This window comes from Toxorhynchites rutilus, chromosome 1 (genome assembly GCF_029784135.1).
Source record: "Toxorhynchites rutilus septentrionalis strain SRP chromosome 1, ASM2978413v1, whole genome shotgun sequence".
NCBI classification, from domain to species: Eukaryota; Metazoa; Arthropoda; class Insecta; order Diptera; family Culicidae; genus Toxorhynchites; species Toxorhynchites rutilus.
The window spans coordinates 96,570,833-96,585,814 of record NC_073744.1 but is presented as its reverse complement, the minus strand read 5'-3'; the positions used below and the strand labels follow the sequence as shown (position 1 = coordinate 96,585,814).

The 14,982-nt window shown below is 40.1% G+C and overlaps 1 protein-coding gene across 1 annotated transcript in view; it reads left to right on the top strand.

Annotated features, from left to right (window-relative positions):
- The window catches only part of LOC129763034 (pleckstrin homology-like domain family B member 1), a 162,330-nt gene extending 159,403 nt beyond the window's left edge, over nt 1-2,927 (top strand). The window contains exon 10 of the mRNA XM_055761749.1: nt 2,909-2,927. The gene's annotated coding sequence lies outside the window, so the exon portion shown is untranslated. The remainder of the gene's footprint in view (nt 1-2,908) is intronic.
- The last annotated feature ends 12,055 nt before the right edge of the window (nt 2,928-14,982 follow it).

The window sequence follows — 14,982 nt, the reverse complement described above, 5'->3', positions numbered from 1 at the left end:
CCAACCGCGAGTAATCGGTTACATATTACTAACATAGTTATAAGGCAAACATTGTCGAAATATTGAACTCCCGGCCCCGTCAGGTTGACGCCATATGAGCCTTAATAAAAATATATATTTTGGATAAAAAAAAAAAACCCTTTAACGATGTCGTGGAGAGACATTCATCTCGACCGTTAGAGCTCATCCACTCCGATGTGTGCGGGCCGTTCAAGCCAACGACTTGGAAAACGTTTTTATGTGTCATTTATGGACGATTACAGTCATTTCACGGCGGTGTATTTGTTGGCATCGAAAGATGAAGTACAGGAGAAATTTGAGCAGTATTGTGCACATGTGACTGCATTTTTCAACACGAAGGTAGCGAGACTCAGGTGCGACAATGGCGGGGAGTACACCAGCAAATCATTTGCGAAATATTGCCGCACTGAGGGAATTCGAATGGAGGTAACAGTTCCGTACAGCCCACAGCAGAACGGGGTAGCGGAACGATTGAATCGCACCTTGTTGGACAAAGCTCGTTCCATGATGCAAGACGCTGGTTTACCGAAATCGATGTGGGGTGAAGCGGTTTTCACTGCCGCATTGATTCTGAATAGAAGTTCGACGTTTGCTCTAGAAGAGAAGAAAACACCGTTTGAATTATGGTACGGTAGGAAGCCAAATGTGGATAAAATGCGTGTGTTTGGATCAACAGCATTCACATGGGTGTCAAAGGAAAAACGTGGAAAATTCGACCCAAGAATTGAAAAAAATGTGATGGTGGGATACACGGCGAATGGATACAGGATCTGGGATCCTAGGAGGAAAACAATCTTCACTTCCCGTGATGTTGTGTTTGACGAAGAACGGAAAACGGAGCGAAAACAAGATCCAATAAAAGTGTCCTGTGAATCAGCCGAAGAAGACGAACCTGGCCTGGAAACGGACAACGTGTCGGTGCAGACTGAACCAACGGATTATGAATCATCTGAAGAGATTGATGCTGAGGAAAAAGCTGCCGGCGCGCTCCCTCCGCAATTAGAAGTTGACTACTGTCTAGCAGAAATGTCGACGAGGCCCAGTGGACGGGAGCGCAAGCTCCCCGGTAAGTTTCACGATTTTATTACTGGATTTGAAGCAAATATTGGCGGTGAATGTTTTGCAGCTTCAGCCGGAGTTGATGCTGTTATGGCGTTCGCATTGAACGCGGAGGCGTTTGTTGAGGATCTACCATCAACCATCGATGGTCTGAGAAAACGAAGCGACTGGAACCAATGGAAGTCTGCCATCGAAAGTGAGCTCGAATCGCTCAGGAAAAACAAGACGTGGGAACTCGTACCGAAACCAGCAGGAAAGCACCTTGTGGACTGCAAGTGGGTGTTCAAGGTTAAGTGCGACTAGGCTGGAAATGTGGATCGCTACAAAGCGCGACTGGTTGCGAAAGGCTGCTCACAACGGAAGGGGTTCGACTACGACGAGACGTATGCACCCGTAGCCAAAATCACCACTGTTAGAACGCTCTTGGCGGTGGCGAATAAAAAAGGGTATTACATTCATCAGATGGACGTACGTACTGCTTTCCTCAACGGTGTACTGAAGGAGGAAATATATATGCGACAACCTGAAGGTCTCGAGAGTACAAATCCAGATTTTGTGTACCGTCTCAAGAAAGCCTTATATAGCCTGAAGCAAGCTCCGAGGAGCTGGAATGATAAATTCCATTCATTCATGACGAAGCTCGGATTCAACGTAGATACCTGTCTCTATAAGATGAGTTGGAAGGAATCCGTCGTCTAAATGTTGTTGTACGTTGACGACATCATTCTTTTATCTGATAGAATGGATTTATTGACTAGGTTCAAACAGCAACTGTCGAAACAATTCGAGATGTCTGATATGGGGGAGTTGAAACTCTTCCTTGGTCTGAAAGTGGACCGTGATTTCAGCGGAGGTACCTTGAAGATTAGTCAATCTAAGTACATAGCGGATATGTTGCAAAGGTTCGGTATGGCCGACTGTAAGCCAGTGGCGACACCGTTAGAACCAAACTTGAAATTGGAAATCGAGGAACATCAAGTGACGAAGAAGTCGTACAGGGAACTCATTGGCTGTTTAACGTACTTGGCACTTGCGTCGCGTCCAGATATAAGTGTAGCAGTAAATTTCTTCAGCCGCTTCCAGTCCGCACCAACCGAGGTTCATTGGTGCCACCTGAAACGTATACTGCGATACCTAAAGGGGACCATAAACATGAGTTTGGTCTATCATCAGAATGAAGAAGAGCCATTAGTAGGCTATGCCGATGCTGACCGGGGCAACGATCAAGACGATCGACGCTCAATTTCCGGCAACGTGTTTCTAGTTTATGGAGCAACTGTTTCATGGATGACTAGAAAGCAAGCAACGGTGTCTCTATCGTCAACGGAGGCCGAGTACATATCCCTAAGTCAAGCTGCGTGTGACGGGATTTGGATTGAAAACCTAGTTATAAGTATTGCTTTGACGTTTCTCCCAAAACTCTATCTCTTTTCACGCTAGTCATCGTTCAATAAAGACGCGTTTATTTATTGCCGCTCTGCCTATTTTATTAGACACTACGGGTGGATGGCCTTATACACCCTGCGCTCTCTCATCACTATCCGCCTCACGCTCTCTCTCTCGCTCATTGGTAGCTCACGTCCGGTTGGCGGCAAATCGTAGACGTCATGTTTCGTGTATTTGCGAATATCGTTCGTGCAGATTCAAATTTGTGTTGACAGTTGGCTTAAAACTACTGTTTCCCATTTGACTTGCGCTAGACGTTATAGTTCATTATCCGAGCCGATAACCGGGATCAAAAACATGTGTAGCCTCCTATCTAGCATCTGCCTTTCATGTTTATAATTCATTTAATTTCATTTAATTTAATTTTTTTATAGATATATATATATATATATATATATATATATATAACAACCGATGCAACCAGGATCAGATTGCATCCAGAGGCCTCCCATCAAGACAATCGCGAGCCATAAGAACTGACGACAACGGCTGACCACGCGACATCATTCATCATTCGGATAACAAGGAATCTGCTGACGCGAGATACCGACATTATAAAAAGGCAGGGAACAGAAGATAGCATTTAGTCTTAGTATGAACGTTGATGTGTAATATTTAAATTTAGTGAAAATAAATTTATTTTTTATATCGTAATCGCCACTTCGGTCATTACTGGCGCAGTCTTTGTGAAAGTGTTGTGTAGTGCTACTTCCTGGGAAACCATCCGCGAAAGGACATCGCTGGAGTTACGGGAGCTGCCGAACAACTCACGGAACTACGCTCATCGATAACATTAACAGACTCCGGGAATGAGGTTACTGATACTGTAAGTAATTTTCACTCTCGTTATTAATTAACCAAAAAGTGATCAAGTGCAACTAACAAGTGCAACCATTGCTTCAAGAAGAAAAAACTCGAAACACGAACGGTTTCAACAGCATAGAGACAGCATAATGTCCACGCTAGAGAACCAAACAATGCAAGAAACAGCGCAAGCTGAATTACCAGTGGAAATTACAGCGGAGCAATTAATCGCTCAAATACAAGAGTTAACGAAAAACCAGGCCGCTCTAATTCATACTATAACTAAGTTAGAAAACAAAGCGAAGGATCCATTTTTAAATTTCGTCACGCCGGATCGCGTGAAAAATATTCCGCACTTTAGCGGAAATAGAAACGAAACGCTCGCGTGGGTGGAAGACACGCAGCAAACACTAGATTTATTCAGTGGCTATAAATTCGAGCCAACCTACAAGCAAATCATACGTGTTGTTAGGTCAAAAATTATTGGGGAAGCAAGAGAGGTTTTGATTTCCTCCGGTAACCCTACGGAATGGGACGAAATTAAAGAGGTTCTCTTAAACTCGTTTGGAGACGAGAGAGATATCACCTCACATATCCAATCTCTTGTTTATGTAAAACAAGGGAAAGCATCTCTCACAGAATACTATAACAAAGTTAGGACGATTGATACAGCAATCAAATCGTCTGCTGCACACATGGAAGACTATAAAAATTCCATGGAAGCAGTCATAAAATTAATAAGTTTAATGTCACTTACAAGGTACATAGACGGACTGAATGGGGATCAGCTGGCTATGTACGTGCGTAGCTATAGGCCGAATTCATTAGAAGAGGCCCATGACATAACTATGCAACATTCCAATGCCACATTAAGGCAAAAATTGGAAAACAAACAAGGTCCTTCGACCTACAGAATTCCCGAGCAGAAGGCTCAGACAATTTCACAAAATCAAAAGTCATATAATCCAAAAACCAATCAGAATAATAAACCCGTATCTGAGAGATTCAGATCTCAAAAAGTAAATAATGACGAGGACGTTTCTATGAGGACGTACCAGTCGAAAATGCAGGTTCATAATTCCTACATAATTGATATTCATAGACATCCCTACTTCGTACCAGGTCGTGTTGATGATCAGTGTTTTTGTTTTAATTTGTATCTTTGTGAAAAGCTGTGATTCAATTTCATCTAAGTGTTTGAAACACCGACTAAACGAACCACCGAACTATTAGAACCACCGATTTGTTATATCGGAAAAAATATGTCTTCAGTCTGTCACGCTTGCGCAACCGAGATTACTGACGATCAAGTGGTTTGTCAGGGGTTCTGTAACGCTACTTTCCATCAGAAATGCAGCGGAATCAATCCTCACATGATGGATGACATTTTGAAGAGCAATCAACTCTTCTGGTTATGCCAGTCTTGCTCAAGTCTTATGAGGGACATGAGACTGCGAAGATCTGTTCGCTCTGCGTATGAGACTGGGCAAGAACATCTGCTGGGTAAACATAATAAAATCGTCGATAGCCTAAAATCCGAAATTTTGACAGAGCTCAAAGCGGAGATCAAATTGAACTTTGCTACACTTATCAACTCGAATTCGCTCACGCCGAAAACTGCAAAGCGCTCCGCAATTGGCCCTATGTCGGTGAGAAGTCGTCGTTTGTTTGAACCAAACAAAGAAAACACACAAAAAGACACATTATTAGCCGGAACAGGTAGTTCGATATCTCCCTCTTTGGGCGTCTCTATTGTACCTTCTGCCGATAAAAAGTTTTGGCTCTATTTGTCGAGAATATCTCGAAGTGTTTCTACCGAACAAGTGGCTGCTCTCGCGAAACAACGCCTAGGAAATGATGACATCGACGTTGTCAAACTAGTTGCTAAAGGACGCGATGTCAACACACTTTCTTTCGTTTCATTTAAAGTTGGCATGCATATGGAACTTAAAACGAAAGCGCTCTGCACGACGACATGGCCTAAGGGAATTCTTTTCCGTGAGTTCTCAGATAGCCGCACAAATGTAAATTTTTGGGAACCGCAGAAAACTCCGAACCAGCAACACCATCGTATTTTAAATGGCGCAGCAGTGGAGCACTCTATATCCCCAATGCAGGTCAATGTGAGGGAATAAGAGCGATTAGTCAATGTTCCCAACAGGCAAACTCTGATTCCACCATATCACGACCAATCATCGTTCCACCCCCGGGATGCAAACTCGCTAGCATTATGGAAGCCCCAAACCGTTTCATCTCAGTCGAGCCAGTTATACTACCGATCACCAGTCATCCCGGTCCTGAGTTTGAATGTGATGATGGGGTCTTCCAAACTGTCATATCAGGAAAGTACATGCATGTTTTGAACTCTTCTCGCACTTTAATGTCCAACGATTCTAGCTGCAACAGTGAAATGGTCCGCACATATCCAGCATTTGGATTATTCAATGAACCAGCCCCGGGATGCACGCCTGCTAGCCTTATGGAAGCCCCAAACCCCCTCATCTCAGTCGAGCCATCCCTGCCAGCCATCACCAGTCATCCCGGTCCTGAGTTTGAGTATGGTGACGGGGTTTTCCAGACCATCGACGCAGGCAAGTATGCACATTCTAGGAATATTCCTCGCCCTGTAACGTCCATCGCTTCTAGCCGCCGCACTCCAGCCGTACTCCATCCAGACAACGCAGCTACAGATATTGTTCAACTGTCGGTTTACTATCAGAATGTCAGAGGCTTACGTACGAAAATAGCTCAGCTACGTCTGCTATTATCCAGCTGCGATTATGACGTAATTGTTTTCAGCGAAACATGGCTCAGAGCTGACATCGATAGCTGTGAAATTTCTCCAGCCTACGTCTTCTTCCGTTGTGATCGCAATGAGTTAACCAGTCATCATTCACGAGGCGGTGGAGTGCTAATAGCAGTTAGAAATTCGTTGAAATGTGAGTCCGTTGTGATGGCTAACTGTGAACAACTCGAACAAATCGCGGTACGCATAATATTTCATCATCGTTCACTTTACATTGTTGCCATCTATCTCCCACCGAATTCGGGCATTGAACTATACACTGCTCACGCAAGTGCAGTACAAACCATGGTCGAACAACTGTCGGACTATGACCTATTTTTGTCCATCGGTGATTTTAATTTACCTAATTTGCGATGGCACCTCGACGAGGACATTAATGGTTATATTCCCTCAAACGCCTCTAGTGAAACGGAAATGAAATTTACCGAAGCAATGTTTGCAAGCGGTTTAAGACAGATGAACTGTTTTGTCAACACCAATGACAGGCTTCTGGACCTGACATGTACAAATCTACCTGAATATCTTGACTTGATAGCACCATCTTCACCGTTGTTACCTGTTGATGACCATCACACACCTTTCATTTTACTACTTGACGAGAATGACGCACCAAAATTAGTTGACGACCAAGATAAATGTTTTAAATTTGACTATATGGCATGTGACTTCGACTTGTTGAATTCTGTCCTTGTGAATATGCAGTGGGAACGACTTCTGAACAACGATACAGTGGACCAGATGTTATCAGATTTTTATGAAGCACTCTGTGACGTTTTAAATCGATACATACCTAAGAAGAGACAGGCACATATCTCTGTTTACAACAAGCCATGGTGGACTCCCGAACTACGAACACTTCGTAACCGCATCCGTAAAATGCGCAACCAGTATTTCCTTACAAAAAACGAACCTGACAGAATTAGACTACGCGAAATTGAGTGTGAGTATAAAGCCCTACTTACTGCAACTCACGACAATTATTTACTCAGGATACAGACTTCTGTCAAACAAAATCCTTCTCGTTTCTGGGATTTCATAAAACAACGAAAAGATGGCAAAAGGATCCCTATCACCGTTAACTTGAATGGCACCACTTCTCACTCTAGTTTGGAAGCAGCCAATCTGTTCGGTACTTTCTTTGAAAGCGTGTTTAGTAAAGCATCACCCGTTCAACGACGAAACTGTTTCGAGCATATAACTCCGTACAACCTGAATCTACCACGCTTTCAGTTCACTCAGGATGAAGTCCAAACAGCCCTCGAAAACCTCGATTCGTCGAAAGGACCCGGAACGGATAACTTGTCTCCTGTGCTTCTGAAAAAATGTGCCGTGTCACTCGCGAGGCCCATCGTTACTGTTTTCAATCGCTCACTCCGGGACAGAGTATTCCCATCCGCATGGAAAATGGCATCCATAGTACCGATCCATAAGTCCGGAAATTACAGCTGTGTCTCCAATTACCGTGGTGTATCCATACTTTGCAGCCTCAGCAAAGTTTTTGAAAAACTTATTCATACGGTTTTGTACAGAGCTGCTTCACCGATCATCTCAAACAGCCAACATGGTTTTATGAAACGTCGTTCCACAACATCGAACCTTATGTGTTATGTATCGGAAATATCACGGGTGTTGGAATCAAAACGGCAAGTGGACTCGGTCTATGTGGATTTTGCCAAAGCTTTTGATACGGTACCGCACAATCTCATCATTGGCAAACTGAATCACATAGGATTCCCAGTATGGGTCACAGAATGGCTGTACTCGTACTTATCCGATCGCGAGGCCTTTGCGGTGGTGAACTCCGTGCGTTCCAGAACATTTAACATTTCATCTGGTGTGCCTCAAGGAAGTGTTTTGGGCCCACTGATATTCATCATTTACATCAACGACCTGTATGAGCTGCTTTCCTCATCAAAACTGAGTTTCGCCGATGATTTGAAATTCTTCCGAGTGATTACATCCATCAACGATTGCGAGGCAGTACAAGAAGATATAAATCGCCTGCTAATCTGGTGCGGCGACAACGGCATGCGCGTAAACAACAAGAAGTGCAAATCAATATCCTTCAGTCGCTGCAAAGTTGTTATTGGTCGTCAATATCACATGGGACTGGATCCTCTGGAACGTGTGAATTCTATTTGTGATCTAGGAGTAACGATCGATTCTAAGCTGAAATTTAACGAACATATAAGTACAGTAGCCGCCAAGGCATACACTGTACTCGGTTTTATCCGTCGTCATGCTTTTGGTTTCACCGATGTGTATTGCCTCAAGACGCTGTACTGCTCGCTAGTTCGAAGTATTTTGGAATATGCTTCTCCGGTTTGGTCTCCGTTCCAAGTTACGCAAATCCTCGCGATCGAGCGAATCCAGAGAAGTTTCATGCGGTTCGCCTTGCGTCAGCTCCCATGGAATGATCCAATCAATCTTCCCAGCTATCCGGATCGCTGCATGTTGATCGATCTAGAAACTCTCACTGCTAGGCGCAAAAAACAACAGCGACTCTTCATCTTCGACCTTATAACCGACAACGTAGATTGCCCCGAATTGCTACAGCAGATTCCGTGGAATATTCCTCCTCGTCGTTTCCGGAATTCTCCATTATTCATAATTCCTTTCCACAGAACAATCTATGGCTTTAATAACTGTTTTAATCGATGTTTGCGTTCGTTCAACAATGTCTGTGATGAGTTTGATTTTACTTTGTCCAAAAATATGTTTAGTTCTAGAATAAGACGTTTAGACTAATTTAGTTAATAAGACAGTCTGTACGACTTAGTCGAAGATGGTGGAATAAATAAATAAATAATAATGAAGTGCGCGAACCGGAACCTGAAGCGGATTTGACGTCGAACGATTCAATTTTAGAATCAGAAGACGACGATTATTTTGAAGGCGACGAATTAAATTTTCAGATGATAAGAAAGGAAAAGCAAAAAACATAAAGAATAATAATTTTATTCCTTATCTGACTATCCAAACAACTAAGGGCAATTTAAAATTTTTAATGGACACAGGTGCCAATAAAAATTATATTTCGCCCAAACATGTTAAACTCGAAAATTGCAAAGATGAAACAGGAATTCACGTCACGAATATCAATGGCAAACATGACATCGATAGATCAGCTTCATTTGACATCTTCCAAATTAGGAAGAAAGTAAAATTTTATGTATTCGATTTCTACGATTTTTTCGATGGATTAATAGGGTACGAAACACTGAGAGACCTCAATGCTCAGTTGGACATCGGCAGAAATAAATTGAAAATTGCTAGAAAAACTTTTAACCTCCAAAAGAAATTTCCAGGAAACCACAAAATCAACATTTCGGAACAAGAGTTCCAATTTGTAGAAATACCAATAAAGCAAAAAGGTAGCTTTCTTGTTGAGGAAGAAACTCCATTTGATTATTTTTCAATTCTCCCCGGTTTATACCAAAGCAAAAATGGCATAGCTATAGTGGCAATAAAAAGTCATTACCCCAATAGAACAGTACAACTGAACTCTAATGAAATTGAAATTGGAACCGATTGTTTTAGATTGAAGGACATTTCAAAAATTTCACCAAAAGGAAAATACTGTTTTAGGAGTGAACACATGAACGATGAGGAGAAAAAAGCTTTGGAAAGGGTTGTATATGCCATCAGAGAAATACTTTATTCCGACTCGGATAAATTAACTTTCACCCATAAGATAAAGCACAATATCAGGACTTCAGACAATATACCAATACATACAAAATCCTATAAATACCCACAAATTTTCGAAACAGAAATCCAACAACAAGTGGAAAAAATGCTTAGAGACGGGATAATAAGGGAATCAATATCACCTTATACATCGCCTATATGGGTTGTCCCGAAGAAAACTGACGCTTCTGGGAAGAAAAAGTTTCGTTTAGTTATCGACTATCGAAAACTAAACGAAAAGACAATTTGTGATAAATATCCCATCCCGGAAATAACGGAAATACTTGACAATCTTGGCCGAACTTGTTATTTTTCTACAATTGATTTGGTGTCCGGTTTTCACGAAATTCAACTTGCAAACGAAGATATCGAGAAAACAGCTTTCTCGATTAACTCCGGAAAATATGAATTTACACGCATGCCATTCGGGCTGAAAAATGCTCCAGCAACTTTTCAGCGTGTTATGGACTGCATCTTGAGAGAATTCTTAGGGAAGTGTTGTCTCGTCTATATGGGCGATATCATAATCTTCTCAAGTTCCCTAGAGGAACATAAGAAAGATCTCATGAATGTATTGAAAAAACTAAAGGAAGCAAATTTAAAAATCCAGATAGATAAATGTGAATTTTTCAAAAAAGAAGTTCACTATCTTGGACACATTGTTTCAGAAGAAGGCGTTAAACCAAACACCGACAAAATCGAACCGCAGATTCATTAAAGATTTCGCGAAATTGGTGAAGCCTTTAACTGCTCTACTTCGTAAAGACACCGAATTCGTTATATCCCAGAAACAGTCGAATGTTTTGAGAAATGTAAACAACTTCTTACAATGGACCCTATACTCATTTATCCTGACTTCACGAAGGAATTCATACTAACCACCGATGCCAGCGATTTTGCCATAGGGGCAGTTCTTTCACAAGGACCCATAGGCAAAGATCGACCAATCGCGTACGCATCTAGGACCCTTAACAACACCGAAGAAAATTATTCCACGACGGAGAAGGAATTTCTAGCCATCGTTTGGGCTGTGAAACATTTCCGACCATATCTTTATGGACGAAAATTTAAACTTCTTACGGATCACCAACCACTTACTTACTCCATGTCAGACGCTAACAGAAGAATTATAAGGGGGAAAATAGCATTGGAGGAATTTGATTATGAACTCATTTATAAGCCTGGCAACCAAAATGTTGTAGCAGACGCTTTATCAAGAATAAAACCAGAAGAATTAAATAATATTGAACTTGATCTTGAAACTGTTCACTCAGCAGAAACCAGTGATGATTTTTTCATATGGTGTACCGAAAAACCAATCAACAGTTTTAGAACACAAATAATTTTTAAAATAAATCATTTTGATACGACTATACACGAAGAAACATTTCCAAAATACCACCGATTCACTATTGTAAAACTAGAATATACAGAAGCAGACATAGTCGAAATTCTCAAAAGTTACCTTAACCCCAGAGGAATATCTTGTCTAAAAATTCCAATATCATTAGTACAACTCGTTCAGGAAACATACTGTAAACATTTTACTAACAATAAATTCAAAGTTTTCATTTCAGAAAAGCTTCTAGAAGATGTCAGAATAGACGAGCAAAAAGATGCCATAATACGGGAAATACATGACGCAGCACACAGAGGAGCAAAAGAAAACAAAATGCAAATCCTGCAGAAATATTTTTTCCCCGAAATCGAGCGAAAACTGAAAATATTTGTTAACTCCTGTCATATTTGTAAAAGAAGCAAATACGACAGGAAGCCCCCAAAATTAATTCAGAAATCATTTTTCGGCTCAAAACAATTCGAACGGGTTCACATGGACATATTTTTCATGAAAGGCCAAAAATGGCTGACCATCGTGGACTCCTTCTCCAAATTTGCCAACGCCATACCACTGACAACAAGAACGATAATAGACATAAAACGCGCTTTTTTCGAACACATCAGGCACTTCGGTAGACCGCTAACGATAATTTGTGATCAAGAGCCCGCTTTTACATCAATAGATTTCGTCGGCTTTTTAAACGAACTCGGAATCGAAATACATTTCGCGAGTAGTTCTAATTCCAACGGAATAGTTGAGAGATTCCACTCAACGATAATCGAGCTTTATAGAACACTAAAAACAAAATATAATGAACTTCCGATCAACGATCGGATGAATATAATTACCGACATCTATAATAATACATTTCACTCCGTGACGAAACGAAAACCACGTGAGCTAATATTTAACACAGATAATGTTACGAACGCTGCTGACATAATTGAACAATCCAACAAAATCCACTCTGCAGTAAAATTAGAACTAGATAAACGTAAACAAGCCTTCGAAAAGAAGCATGAGAATCGTGAAGAACCCAAGCCACTCAACCCTAACGACACGAAATACATAAAAATTAGTCAAAGGTTGAATAAAGATAAAGACATTTATAAACTTTCTACCATAAAAGAAGACAACCATCTAACCTTCAAGGACACAAATAACATTAAAATCCATAAAAATCGCATAAAAAATTAACAAAGACCACTAAAATGAACACCATATTAAAGAAGCCATTTGTTTTTCTTGCAGAATAATACTCATCAAAACAATAAGCACCACCAACTATAAAGAAATAACGAATAGCAATGGATTGGTTGCGTTCAAGATCAAAACAGTAAGGCTTAGAATCGGATATGACAGAATGTTGCATAGAATCAACCTAAAGACATTAAATGACAATATAGAAAACATAGAAAAAATCATGAAATCGTTTAAAACTATAGAACACCTAGAGCAAACACTACTAGAAAAAAACCAAACTAGCAAAAAATAAACTCAGGAGCCTCCTACCACATAGAATAAAAAGGGGACTTATGAACGCATTAGGAACAGCCATTAAACTCATCACGGGAAACCCTGATAACGATGACCTAATAGTCATGCATCAAAGTTTGGGAATATTAAAAACACAAGGAGACAAATTAGTGAACAATCAGATGAAACAAATCCAGATCAATGAACTTTTTCAAAATAAATTGAATAATATTACAGACTCTATTAGTAAAATTGGATCAAAAATTACTAAGGAATACAACACAGTACTGGGAATAAGAACAGATTTAGAATTCGTCAACCTTATCTGGAATATGGACAAAATTATCAGCATATTAGAGGACATCAAGGAGCAAGTAGAGTTTTCTAGAGTAGGCTTGATAAACAAAAACATACTCTCATTGGAGGAAAAACAGTTAATTTTAGACAAGCTTAAGACACAAACAATAAAGCTAAATTACTTAGACGAAATTTTCCAATATACCTCAGCGAGTGTCGGTATCAGCAACAATCAAGCAGTCATATTAGTAAAGACCCCCATTTTGGATAAAAAAAAACGTACGATTTGTTAGAAATCCATACTTTGAGAGTTAACAATTCACGGATCGATACGAACATCAACCTGGTAACGAAATATGGCAACACAGTTTATTACCAACCAACAGAATGCGATATTTGCGATGGAAATAACCTAATTGAGGACGATTGCATCTATAAAATATTAACTCACCAAACACCCAAATGCTCGTTTGTAAAATCAAAACAAACAACACAAATCAAAGAAGTCAAGCAAGGAATCATCCTGATCGACACAACAGAAATCGTAGAAGTAAAAGACTCTTGCGGAGATTCAAGGATGGTTAGCGATGCCACAATAATCGAAACCGAAAACTGTACCGTCAAAATACGAAATTTCACATTTTTTGGACAACCTGACGTAACCTACCAGCAAGAATACCTGATCCCAATATACAGCAAGCCCCTCCAAAATGGAAATTTTACAGATCTTGACGATGACGTCATGCTACGAATACAGAACTTGGAAGAACTCAATGAAGTTCAACTTTACTTGAACACCACACAACACCGGGTAACAATTGGAGGTACAACCCTCCTCATAATAACATTTATCTGTTTCTTTTCTGTATATTTCTACAAAAAAGCTAATAAAAGAAATGAAGTAACCAAAAATCCGCCAGAACCTCTCGTGGCTACTCAGGTGGACGAAACTGAAAACAACGGAAGTATTCCATTATCCCTACTTCCGGGGAAACTTCAATCGAGGACGCTTGAAACTTAGGGGGGAGACGTTACGACCAGATGTACCCCACACGACCACTTAGAGCAACAAAACCAGGATCAGATTGCATCCAGAGGCCTCCCACCAAGACAATCGCGAGCCATAAGAACTGACGACAACGGCTGACCACGCGACATCATTCAAAGGAACCCGATCGGGAAACAACGCGACCGTACGGATAACAAGGAATCTGCTGACGCGAGATACCGACATTATAAAAAGGCAGGGAACAGAAGATAGCATTTAGTCTTAGTATGAACGTTGATGTGTAATCTTTAAATTTAGTGAAAATAAATTTATTTTTTATATCGTAATCGCCACTTCGGTCATTACTTATATATATATATATATATATATATATATATATATATATATATATATATATATATATATATATATATATATATATATATATATATATATATATATATATATATATATATATATATATATATATATATATATATATATATATATATATATATATATATATATATATATATATATATATATATATATTTCTAATATTTATTCATTTGCCAACAGATACAATAGTTATCCCAATGACATGAAAATTACGACACTACACATATTAATTATTACATATTAATTAGTGCTCCCTTGGCGTCATAACTAACATGCCGGGTGTTCGGGTTCGATTCCCGTTCTGGTCGGGGGAATTTTTCGTCAAAGAAATTTCCTCCGACTTGCACTGTGATCACGCGTATTCTAGAGCTTGCCACTCAGAATGCATTCAAGGCGTGTTATATTTGGCATAGAAATCTCAACTAAGTACTAATAAAAATGACGCAAGTAATACTACGTTGAGACGGCGAAGTTCCTCTAGGACCGTTAGTGCCATTGAAGAAGAAGATGAACATATTAATTAAAAACTCTACGGAAACAACTCTTATTTCTACAACGTGAAACATTAAAGTCAAACACATCGTAGTATCTGTTGAAGACACGGAACATCCTTCGCATGGGCTCGGTAAATCCATAATTTGTTCGCGAGGGATGGAC